This window comes from Hyperoodon ampullatus (genome assembly GCF_949752795.1).
Source record: "Hyperoodon ampullatus genome assembly, chromosome: 12".
Classification (NCBI taxonomy): Eukaryota; Metazoa; Chordata; class Mammalia; order Artiodactyla; family Ziphiidae; genus Hyperoodon; species Hyperoodon ampullatus.
Genome location: NC_136925.1, coordinates 2,019,855 through 2,032,188, shown reverse-complemented (window position 1 = coordinate 2,032,188; position 12,334 = coordinate 2,019,855). Strand labels below are relative to the sequence as shown.

The following is a 12,334-nucleotide window of genomic DNA, read 5'->3' as shown; positions in this document are numbered from 1 at the left end:
CACATCGACACTCAAAACCCTCCCTCTGTCCAAAGAAACAGAATGACTTCAGGTCACCGTATGTGGTTTGATTCTGCCTAAGTGTAACCTTAATCTTGGTAAAGCAGTATCTCAGTTCTATAAGAGGAAGTACAGTGCTTTGCAAATTGGAAACATGTTTAAGAAAGGCAGTGCTAAAGGAAAGGAGGTGAAGCCTAGGATTCCTTGGAAGAGAAAGTGCCCTAATTCTCTTTGTGCTTTGACCCTCGCTTGATTTCTGTCTGCATTCTCTGGCGCCTCCCCATGAGGGGTCTGTCTGAGATCCAGGGCTCTTTCGACAGTCTGTGCACTTTACCTGCCTCTGGACCCCACGCTGCAGGACTTGGTGATGAGTCACACAGACAGCACAGGACCCACTGGCTCAGATTCCCTCTGCCACTAAAGCTCCTGGGGTCTGCCGAATCTCAGGCTACCCATTCCCTTCTCTAATTTGGCCTCATTTTCAGGATGGGATCTCTGTCTACATTTTCCTTTAATTTTTGTCAGTTAATTACCCATTCTAGTAGACTCTTCACCCTCAAAGACAGACACTACATCCTGAGCCTGAGTTAATGGAGTTGGCGCCATGACGGTCTCACCAAACCATGTCTGGGGCCTTCCCCGTCCTCTCACCCAGACATGGAGAGATCATCCAGGGTCACAGCTCTTGTTTGTTGGCTCCAAGAGCCCGAGATCTCAGTCTCTGTGCTACTATTTACTCACTTAGCTGTATGACTATCTAACTTGTCTCCAAGATGGTGGCAATAATCCCTCTCATCCCACATGCACTTTTTTTTTAACTTTTGTATTTTGAAATATAGATTCACAAGAAGTTGCAAAAGATAGAGTCCCATGTAGCCTTCAACCAACTTCCCCAAAGTATGATATCAGAAGTATAGCTATAGTATGACATCACAATTATAGGACAGTATATAGTGATGTAGAGCAATATCAAAACCAGGAAGTCGACATTGGTATATTACCGTTAACTGGACTATAGACCTTACTCAGTTTCCATCGTTTTTTAACCTGTATTGATGTGTGTGTGTGGGTATGTATAGTTCTGTACCATTTCATACCATGTATAGATTCACATAATGATCACCACAGTCAAGACGCAGAACCGTTCCATCACCAGAAAAGCACTCCTCTGTGCTGCCTCTTCGTAGCTGTGCCCCCCCTCCTAACCACCCCCTTCCCACCCCAAGCTTCTGTCCTCGGCCTACCACTAATCTGTTCTCCACCTCTCTACTTTTATCACTTTGAGAATCTTTTTTAATATTTATTTGTGTATTTTTGGCTGCATTTGGGTCTTAGTTTTTTATGAAGATTAAATGAGATCACGTATATGAAAATACTCAGTTTAATAAGTAGTGACTCAATTATGGGATCGAATTATGAATCATAAACCAATGCAAAATGTATATTTTAATATAAAACAGTTCAGATTTTTCCTATTGCTTCACAGTTGTCTTTGGTGACATACTGCCCAGTTTTCTGGGCTTGTTATTGTACATTCTGCCAAAGAATTACAGTGGCTGCATTTGTGATCTCTCCTTCTCCAATTAATGCTGTTTTGATAAGTCAGCATTTTTGCTGCTTATAATAAGCTATGTTCTTTACATGAACTAGCAGTCTCTAATATTCCCATTAGGTAGGAATTATTCTTCTTAATGTATAGGTGAGAACCCAGGCCTCAGAGAGGTAAAATGACTGGCTAGTTTGTCTAATTCCAGAGCTTCTATATCTAACTTTGATGCCAGTGTGATTCAAATATTCTCCATAGAACTCCAGTCCCTAGGGATATTGCTAAAAGAAAAGAAAAAGAGTTCATTGATTAAATGAATTTAATATACATTTTAAAATAAAGCATGTTATAAAAGTTCCTTCTTGAGAATTTTCAATGCATATTAGCAAACTAAAGGTTCTGAGAAGTCCTGTGGTCTTTAACCCAGCATTTCCCAAATTAAATTAGCCACTGGGCTTTTTAGAAATATATAGAACTGTCAACATCCCTCAGAATTAGCATTCCATAGAAAACATTTTAGGGAACTCTGCTCTGAGCATACATTTCTGCCCTATTTTTAAATGTTTGCTATTTCTGTAAACTGCCTAGTCCTGTTGTGATACCAAACTGCTTCAGCCTCACAAGAACTCTACAAATAGTTCATTTATATAGCGTTATAGCATCTTACTGATGAAAGTAATAATCCTATGGCAAACTTAGTGAAATTATATATATATATATGTCTTTGGTTTCTACCCTAGAAGAATAGCAAGTTTACACCAACAACTCTGAGGGCAAATGATGTTAAAGAGAAAATAAACCTTCTTTCTAAGAAGTCTGCTTTTCACCTTGAATGGTGTACAGTTCCAAAAAGTTTAAGAGAAGGTCATTTGGAGGTCTCTATTTAACTAATGCAAAATAAATGTATAATATACAACCAAAGAGCAAATTTATTTTCTTTCTTTAAATTATTTATTTATTTATTTATTTATTTATTTATTTGGCTGCATTGGGTCTTAGTTGTGGCACGCAGGATCTTCGTTGTGGCACATGGGCTCTAGAGTGCACAGGCTCAGTAGTTGCAGTGCACAGGCTCTCTAGTTGTGGCGCTCGGACTCCAGAGCGTGTGGGCTCAGTAGTTGAGGCACACGGGCTCTCTAGTTGTGGCACGTGGGCTCTAGAGCATGCAGGCTTAGTTGCCCCGCGGCATGTGGGATCTTAGTTCCCTGACCAGGGATTGAACCCACGTCCCTGTCCCCTGCATTGGAAGGCGAATTATTAACCACTGGACCACCAGGGAAGTCCCAAATTTATTTTCTTTAAATCTCAGCCACTACCTTTAATTATAGTGCTTATTTCCAATATCTCTTCTTATAGGTTCTTAGAACATACTACATTATATTACTTCCTGCCACTCATCACTCAAACATCAGTCCCTAGGCAGGAGGGCTACATGCTATTCTCTGTCCTTGAATTCTACTCTCTATTTAAACAAATGCTTGGTAATGAGTGTGATGTTGATGGTTTTAGATACATAGTTATGGACTTACATCTAATATGAAACCATACTAAATGGCTCTTTGCCTCTAAAAGTTTTCCCTTTCTAATGACGCAAAATGAGTCTAATACACTATTCTATTTTATGGTAACAGAATCAGAATAATGAGCAAACCCAGGCTGGTCACTGCTATGTTATTCTTAGAAGGTAAAGGAAAATTCATCTTTTCACTCCAGCTTAATGTTATTTCCATTTCACTGGGATTGAAAATAAAAGGAATACTAGAATTACAAAACTTCAGTGTTTTTCTATTTTTTTTTCTTATGAGCACGTCAGCTTTGACTTCTTGAAATTGAGAAATTGATCACAAGGTAATTTTCTAGCAGTCAACACAAGCTGGTCTACAGACAAGTCACAAGATGGAGCTTGATCTTACGGAAATTAAGGAGGTGATACACAGAGATTAAACTGAGGGGTTAAATCAGTGCACTTAAAGATGATCCAATGACACAGCCTTTCAATTTGTCAACATTTTGCTTTTGATGATGCTGGGAAAGGGTAAGCAGAAAGCATGAAGCCAAAACTTCAGGATCAGGTCGGCAGCCTGAATTTGTACACAACAAACCACAGGGCAGTTATCGATGTGGAAAATCCGATGATCTTCAGCAGGCCTGTCACGGAAGGCAGGTTCCTCTCCCAGAAGGTGTGGGTGATTTCCACAGCTGGAACATCCTCTGATTCAGGTTCTTGGACCCATATGTCTTTCTTTGCCACCTTCCCCAAAGCATTCAAGACCTCTCTAGCTGCCCGTTCTCCGGCCTCTATTGCTCCTTGCATGTGACCACGCCACTGTGTGGCAGTCTTCGTGCCAGCAAAGTAAATCCTGCCTACGGGCTGGCGAATCACCCTTCCGTACTGAGCCATGATCCCAGGGGGGAAGTAGGCAGTGTAGCAGCCCCCGGAGTACCCCTCCTCACACCGGTTCTTCTCTTCATAGCGCACTGTTGTAAAGCTTCTTGGGATCCTAGCCCTTTGGCAGCTCACAGATTCTCCTCTTCCTTAGTTCTTTATGGACCTCAGGAAGGCGGTCAGCTTTTCGAGCAAGGATGAAGCCCATGAGGGCGGGCAGCGATCCATCTAGCTTGGTGTCATCCAGGGTTATTGAAATCGGAGCTTCCTTATCTTCGATGATCATACAGCCGCAGTAATCCTTTTTCTTCCAAAAGGCCTCTTTGTAATACGTCATGCACTTAATGATAGCCCCCACTGGAAGACGCTGGATTAACTGGTTTCTCTCTGAAGGAAGCTCTGGTCTGAAGTGTATCTTGGAAGTCAAAGTTGGAGGGATGGCGCTAATTACGTATCGGCACTCATAAAGTTGATGATCCAACATCTCTATCATGATGTTGTCACCTGACTGGTCCACATAGGTGACAGGACACCCCAGCTTCACTGTCCCCGAGGAGGTGCATTATCCGCTCGCTTGCCTGACCAGATCCGCCTACAGACTTCCGTTCCTGGCCCCGTTGGTAATGGAGAATATCCGAGTGGTGCCTCCACACTGCTTCACATACCACAAGAACCACAGGGCAGACACCTTGTGGGGTTCAGAGGTCACACTGATATTCACAAAGAGAGATGCAAACTGCCTAGCAGTCCTGTCTCCCCTCACAATCACTGTGGTTCATGCCTCATGATACCACCCTTTCACACCATCCACTCTTCCTGTAACATCCATTTTTCTATTTTTACTAATAAGTGTGATACAATTCACAACTTAAAAATTCTAAACTAGTATGCCATCTGTTGCTATGAATATGAAAGATAGTGCCTCATTTGGAGACTTTTATTACATTAAAGCATGAAATGTGGACTCGTGAACTCCCAGTAACCTGTAAAAATCTCTAATTTCTAATTTTGGAACACCTTTAGGATTCACATGCTCCCTTTTTTTTTTTTAATAGATATTTATTGGAGTATAATTGCTTCACAATACTGTGTTAGTTTCTGTTGCACAACAAAGCAAATCAGCCATATGCATACACATGTCCCCATGTCCCCTCCCTCTTGAGCCTCCCTCTCATCCTCCCTATCCCACCCCTCTAGGTCACCGCAAAGCACGGAGCCGATCTCCCTGTGCTATGCTGCTGCTTCCCACCAGCCAACTGTTTTACATTCGGTAGTGTATACATGTCGATGCTATTGTCACTTTGCCCCAGCTTCCCCCTCCCACCCTGTGTCCTCAAGTCCATTCTTTATGTCTACGTCTTTATTCCTGATCTGCAACTAGGTTCATCAGTACCATTTTTTTTTTTAGATTCCATATATATGCGTTAGCATACGGAATTTGTTTTCCTCTTTCTGACTTCACTCTGTGTGACAGACTCTAGGTCCATCTACCTCACTACAAATAACTCAATTTAGTTTCTTTTTATGGCTGAGTAATATTCCATTGTATATATGTGCCATATCTTCTTCATCCATTCATCTTTTGATAGACATCTACGTCGGTTCCATGTCCTGTCTATTGTAAATAGTGCTGCAGTGAACATTGTGGTGCAAGTCTCTTTTTGAATTATGGTTTTCTCAGGGTATATACCCAGCAGTGGGATTACTGGGTCATATGGTAGTACTATTTTTAGTTTTTTAAGGAACCTCCATACTGTTTTCCATAGTGGCTGTATCAATTTACATTCCCACCAACAGTGTAGGAGGGTTCCTTTTCACCACACCCTTTCCAGCATTTACTTTTTCTAGCTTTTTTGATGATGGTGATTCTGACCGGCATGAGGTGATACCTCATTGTAGCTTTGATTTGCATTTCTCTAATAATTAGTGATGTTGAGCATCTTTTCATGTACCTCTTGGCCATGCCATCTGTATGTCTTCCTTGGTGAAATGTCTCTGTAGGTCTTCTGCCCATTTTTTAAATGGATTGTTTGTTTTTTTGATCCTGAGCTCCGTGAGCTGTTTGTATATTTTGGAGATTAATCCTTTGTTGTTTCATTTGTAAACATTTCTCCCATTCTGAGGGTTGTCTTTTTGTCTCATTTATGGTCTTCTTTGCTGTGCAAAAGCTTTGAAGTTTAATTAAGTCTCATTTGTTTATTTTTGTTTTTATTTCTGTTACTCTACGAGGTGGGTTAAAAAAGATCGTCCTGTGGTTTATGTCAAAGAGTGTTTTTCCTATGTTTTCCTCTAAAAGTTTTATAGTGTCTGGTCTTACATTTAAGTCTTTAATCCATTTGGAGTTTATTTTTGCATATAGTGTTAGGTAGTGTTCTAATTTCATTCTTTTACACGTAGCTGTCCAGTTTTCCCAGCACCACTTATTGAAGAGGCTGTCTTTTCTCCATTGTATGTTCTTGCCTCCTTTGTTGTAAATTAGGTGCCCATATGTGTGTGGGTTTATCTCTGGGCATTCTATCCTGTACCATTGATCTATATTTCTGTTTTTGTATCAATATGATACTGTCTTGATTACTGTAGCTTTGTGGTATAGATTGAAATCGGGGAGCCTGATTCCTCCAACTCTGTTTTCCTTTCTCAAGATTGCTTTGGCTCTTCGGGGTATTTTGTGTTTCCATACGAATTGTAAGTTTTTTTTATTCTAATTCTGTGAAGAATGCCGTTGGTAGTTTGATAGGGATTGCACTGAATCTATAGATTGCTTTGGGTAGTATAGTTATTTTCGAAATATTGATTCTTCCAATCCAAGAACATGGTACATTTCTCCATCTGTTTATGTCATCTTTGATTTCTTTCATCAGTGTTTTGTAGTTTTCTGAGTACAAGCCTTTCACCTCCTTAGGCAGGTTTATTCCTAGGTATTTTATTCTTTTTGTTGCCATGGTAAATGGGAGTGTTTGATTTTTCATTGTTGGTGTATTGGAATGCCAGAAATTTCTGTGCATTAATATTGTATCCTGCAACCTTACCATATTCATTGATTAGCTCTAGTAGTTTTCTGATGGCATCTTTAGGATTTTCTATGTATAGTATCATGTCATTGGCAAATAGTGACAGTTTTACTTCTTCTTTTCCAATTTGTATTCCTTTTAGTTCTTTTCCTTCTCTGATTGCTGTGGCTAGGACTTACAATAGTGTGTTGAATAAGAGTGGCAAGAGTAGACATCTTGTCTTGTTCCTGATCCTAGTGGAAACTTTCAGTTTTTCACCATTGAGTATGATGCTCGCTGTGGGTTTGTCATATATGGCCTTTATTATGTTGAGGTAGGGTCCCTCTATGCCCATTTCTGGAGAGTTTTTATCATAAATGGGTGTTGAATTTTGTCAGAAGATTTTTCTGCATCTATTGAGATGATCATATGGTTTTTATTCTTCAATTTGTTAATATGGTGTATCACATTGATTGATTTGCATATATTGAAGAATCCTTGCATCCCTGGGATAAATCCCACTTGATCCTGGTGTATGATCCTTTTAATGTGCTGTTGGATTCTGTTTGCTAGTATTTTGTTCAGGATTTTTGCATCTATGTTCATCAGTGATATTGGTCTATAATTTTCTTTTTTTGTGATATCTTTTTCTGGTTTTGCTATCAGGGTGATGGTGCCTTTGTAGAATGAATTTGGGAGTGTTTCTTCCTCTGCAATTTTTTGGAAGAGTTTGAGAAGGATCAGTGTTAGCTCTTCTCTAAATGTTTGATAGAATTTGCCTGTGAAGCCATCTGGTCCTGGACTTCTGTTGGAAGATTTTTAATTACGGTTTCAATTTAAATACTTGTGATAGTTCTGTTATTGTCTAATTCTTCCTGGTTCAGTCTTGGAAAATTGTACCTTTCCAAGAGTTTGTCCATTTCTTCGTGGTTTTTAATTACGGTTTCAATTTAAATACTTGTGATAGTTCTGTTATTGTCTAATTCTTCCTGGTTCAGTCTTGGAAAATTGTACCTTTCCAAGAGTTTGTCCATTTCTTCGTGGTTGTCCATTTTATTGGCATATAGTTGTTTGTAGTAGTCTCTTATAATCCTTTGCATTTCTGCAGTGTCAGTTGTGATTTCTCCTTTTTCATTTCTAATTTTATTGATTTGCATTCTCCCTTTTTTTCTTATGAGTCTGGCTAAGGGTTTATCAATTTTATCTTCTCAAAGAACCAGCTTTTAGTTTTATTGATCTTTGCTATTGTTTTATTCATTTCTCTTTCATTTATTTCTGCTGTGATCTTTATTATTTCTTTCCTTCCACTGACTTTGGGTTTTCTTTGTTCTTCTTTCTCTAGTTGCTTTAAGTTTAGGGTTAGATTGTTTATTTGAGATTTTTCTTGTTTCTTGAGATGAGGTTGAATTGCTGTAAACTTCCCTCTGAGAACTGCTTTTGCTGCCTCCCATAGGTTTTGGGTCGTTATTTATCATTGTCATTTGTTTCTATGTATTTTTTCATTTTTTCTTTGATTTCTTCAGTGATCTCTTGGTTATTTAGTAGTGCACTGTTTAGCCTCCATGTGTTTGTGTTTTTTACAGTTGTTTTTTCCTGTAATTGATTTCCAATCTCATAGCAATGTGGTCAGAAAAAATGCTTGATACGACTTCAATTTTCTTAAATTTTCCGAGGCTTGATTTGTGACCCAAGATGTGATCTATCCTGGAGAACGTTTCATGTGCACTTGAGAAGAAAGTGTATTCTGCCACTTTTGGATGGAATGTTCTATAAATATCAATTAGATCTATCTGGTGTATTGTGTCATTTCAAGCTTGTGTTTCCTTATTTATTCTCTGTTTGATCTGTTCATTGGTGTAAGTGGGGTGTTAAAGTCCCCTACGATTATTGTGTTACTGTCGATTTCTCCTTTCATGTTTGTTAGTATTTGCCTTATGTATTGGGGTGCTCCTATGTTGGGTGCATAAACATTTGTTATTGTTATATCTTCTTCTTGGATTGATCCTTTGATCATTATGTAGTATCCCTCCTTATCTCTTATAACAGTCTTTATTTTAAAGTCTATTTTATCTGGTATGAGAATTGCTACTCCAGCTTTCTTTTGATTTCCATTAGCATGGAATATCTTTTTCCATTCCCTCACTTTCAGTCAGTATGCATCCCTAGGTCTGAAGTGGGTCTCTTGTAGACAGCATATATATGGGTCTTGTTTTTGTATCCATTCAGCCAGTCTGTGTCTTTTGGTTGGGGCATTTAATCCATTTACATTCAAGGTTATTATTGATATGTATGTTTCTATTACCATTTTCTTAATTGTTTTGGGTTGTTTTTTTTTTTTTTGCGGTATGCGGGCCTCTCACTGTCACGGCCCCTCCCGTTGCGGAGCACAGGCTCTGGATGCGCAGGCCCAGCGGCCATGGCCCACGGGCCCAGCCGCTCCGCGGCATGTGGGATCCTCCCGGACCAGGGCACGAACCCGTGTCCCCCGCATCGGCAGGCGGACCCTCAACCACTGCGCCACCAGAGAAGCCCCTTGGGTTTGTTTTTGTGGGTCTTTTTCTTCTTTTGTGTTTCCCACGTAGAGAAGTTTCTTTAGCATTTGTTGTAATGCTGGTTTGGTGGTGCTGAATTCTCTTAGCTTTGTTTGTCTGAAAAGCTTTTGACTTCTCCATTGAATCTGAATGAGATCCTTGCTGGGTAGAGTAATCTTGGTTGTAGGTTTTTCTCTTTCATCAGTTTAAGTATATCCTGCCACTCCCTTCTGGCCTGCAGAATTTCCACTGAAAAATCAGCTGATAACATTATGGGGATTCCTTTGTATGTTATTTTTTGTTTTTCCCTTGCTGCTTTTAATATTTTTTCTTTGAATTTAAGTTTTATTAGTTTGATTAATATGTGTCTTGGTGTGTTTTTCCTAGGGTTTATCCTGTATGGGACTCTCTGTGTTTCCTGGACTTGGGTGACTATTTCCTTTCCTATATGAGGGAACTTTTCCACTATAATCTCTTCAAGTATTTTCTCAGACCCTTTCTTTTTCTCTTCTTGTTCTGGGACCCCTATAATTTGAATGTTGGTGTGTTTACTGTTGTTAGAGAGGTCTCTGAGATTGTCTTCAATTCTTTTCATTCTGTTTTCTTTATTTTTCTCCTTGGCAGTTGTTTCCACCACTTTGTCTTCCAGCTCACTTATTCGTTCTTCTGCCTCTGTTATTCTGTTATTGAATCCTTCTAGCATATTTTTCATTTCAGTTATTGTATTGTTCATCTCTGTTTGTTCTTCAGTTCTTCTAGATCTTTGTTAAACATTTCTTGTATTTTCTCAATCCATGCTTCCATTCTATTTCCATGATTCTGGATCATCTTTACTATCATGACTCTGAATTTTTTTTTCAGGTAGATTGCTTATTTCCTCTTCATTTATTTGGTCTGGTAGGTTTTAACCTCACTCCTTCATCTGTGACATATTTTTTTGCTGTCTCTTTTTTTTTTTTTTTTATGAGTGGGATTGTGTTCCTCTTTTACTGGTTGTTTGGCCTGAGGCTTCCAACCCTGGAGTTCGTAGGCTACTGGGTAGAGCTTTGTGTTGGTGCTGATATGGGGACCTCTGTGAGCCCTCACTCCGATGAATAGTCCTTGGGGTCTGAGGTTCTCTGTTAGTCCAGTGGTTCGGACTCAGAGCTCCCACTGCAGGAGCTTCCCCCCAACCCCAGGCTTGCAAATCAAGATCCCGCAAGCCATGTGGGGAGGTAAAAAAAAAAAAAAGGAAAAAATAAAATTAGACTAGGAACCTAACAGACATGTTAGAAGAATGTAAACATAAAAATATAGATGAATCAACAACTGGAAGGTACATCAGTACCACAATATTAAAAAAAGAGGAGGAAAAGGACAAAAGGGGGGCAAGGCCTTGGCTGTGGGGGGCAGGGCCTAAGCAAGGGTGAGGTCTGGGTGGTGGGCAGGGCCAATGCTCAAGACCCACAGGGCTGGAAAAGGCCCTGGAGGCTGTGGGGGGTGGGGCTTAGGCTCAAGGAACAGAAGGGGCCCAGGCATGCCCCCCACCCCGGTCTCAGAGGGCAGGGGACCTCGCCTGGGAAACCAGCAGGCTTCCTGGGCTCAAGTGGACAGGGCAGTCGCCCTCCTCTCCTCGTCTGCTCCTCCTGGATGGCCCCTCCCGCCTGCCTCTCCTGATCTCCCTGGCCACAGGGGCACTGCTTTTGTCTGGCCTCCACTTTTCCTCTCCCCTCGGTCCCCCTACATCCTACCAGTTCACTTTGGGGTTCCTCCCGTCTCCTTGGGCATCAGAGTCCCCCACCAGCGGCCAGGCAGGCACCCTAGTTGTGGGGAGATGCTAACTCCGCGTCTTCCCACACCGCCATCTTGACTCCTCCCCACATGCTCTCTTAAAAGAGCAATTCCAAAGAAGACTCTGAGGCTCAAATCAAACACAAAATTAAAACCAGCTTTAAACGTGCTTAACTTTAATAGAAATCAATGTGAAGGCTTCATAAATTTTAACTGACTTTAATTTCCTGCTTTGTATTTATTTTCTTTACTGATAGTCCATATAGGAAGACCCAGCAATTAATATGATTATTAGAAGAGGATTTATTCAAATCTGCTGTCTGCTGCTATAAATATATGGCACATGTTGGTAACTTATCAGAACCCACAATTTACCTCTTTTCATATAATTAATACATCATAATCGGATTCAGAAGTTTAGTTTTAACAAATCTGAAGTGTACTCAGGAATGGGAACAAGATTTTATATATGTAAATAATCTACATGTTTGTTACATTCCACCATAGATTTACCTTAAAATACCTAATGCAGTTACAGTACATCAGAGTGAAGATAGATGCTTTATACTTGTACGTTTTCTGAAACTGGGGCTTATACTATGAAGGAAACTTGGCTTAATAATTAGAACTTTCATGTTAACCAAGTTTGGGGCACTTATTTTATACAGTCTCAAATTTTAAGATTAAACACAATTTCAATCAATATTTATACTGAGCAAAAATTATGTCTGGTTCTCTTTTCTATAAAACCATCAATCTACTTACTACATTTCTGAGCTTATAGTTAACTTTACAATCTTTAAATTATTATATAAGTAACATACACTTGCAGAGCTTAGAAGTCAAACCCTGCTAAAAAGACTTGTGCCAAAAGTGGCCCCTAACCTCGGCTCAGAGGCATCACTTTCAGCTTTTCTGTTCTGTTTTTAATTCTGTTTACTTTTAAAACCACTTTACTGAGGTATGATTGATTGTAAAAAGCTGTATGTTTTTAATGTATACAACTTGATGAGTTTGGGAATAAGAACACACCATGAAAACATCACCACCGTCAAGGCTGTTGACAAATCCATCATCTCCCAGTTTCCTCCCACCCCCTTTAACAGTAGTA

At 39.9% G+C, this 12,334-nt stretch overlaps 1 pseudogene across 1 annotated transcript; it reads right to left on the bottom strand.

Annotated features, from left to right (window-relative positions):
* Positions 1-3,614: 3,614 nt before the first annotated feature.
* LOC307061181 (amine oxidase [flavin-containing] A-like) lies at positions 3,615-12,124 on the bottom strand (annotated as a pseudogene). The gene is made up of 2 exons: positions 12,109-12,124; positions 3,615-4,700 (listed from the first exon to the last, which is right to left on the bottom strand). The product of its transcript is annotated as an amine oxidase [flavin-containing] A-like (transcript).
* Positions 12,125-12,334: the final 210 nt, after the last annotated feature.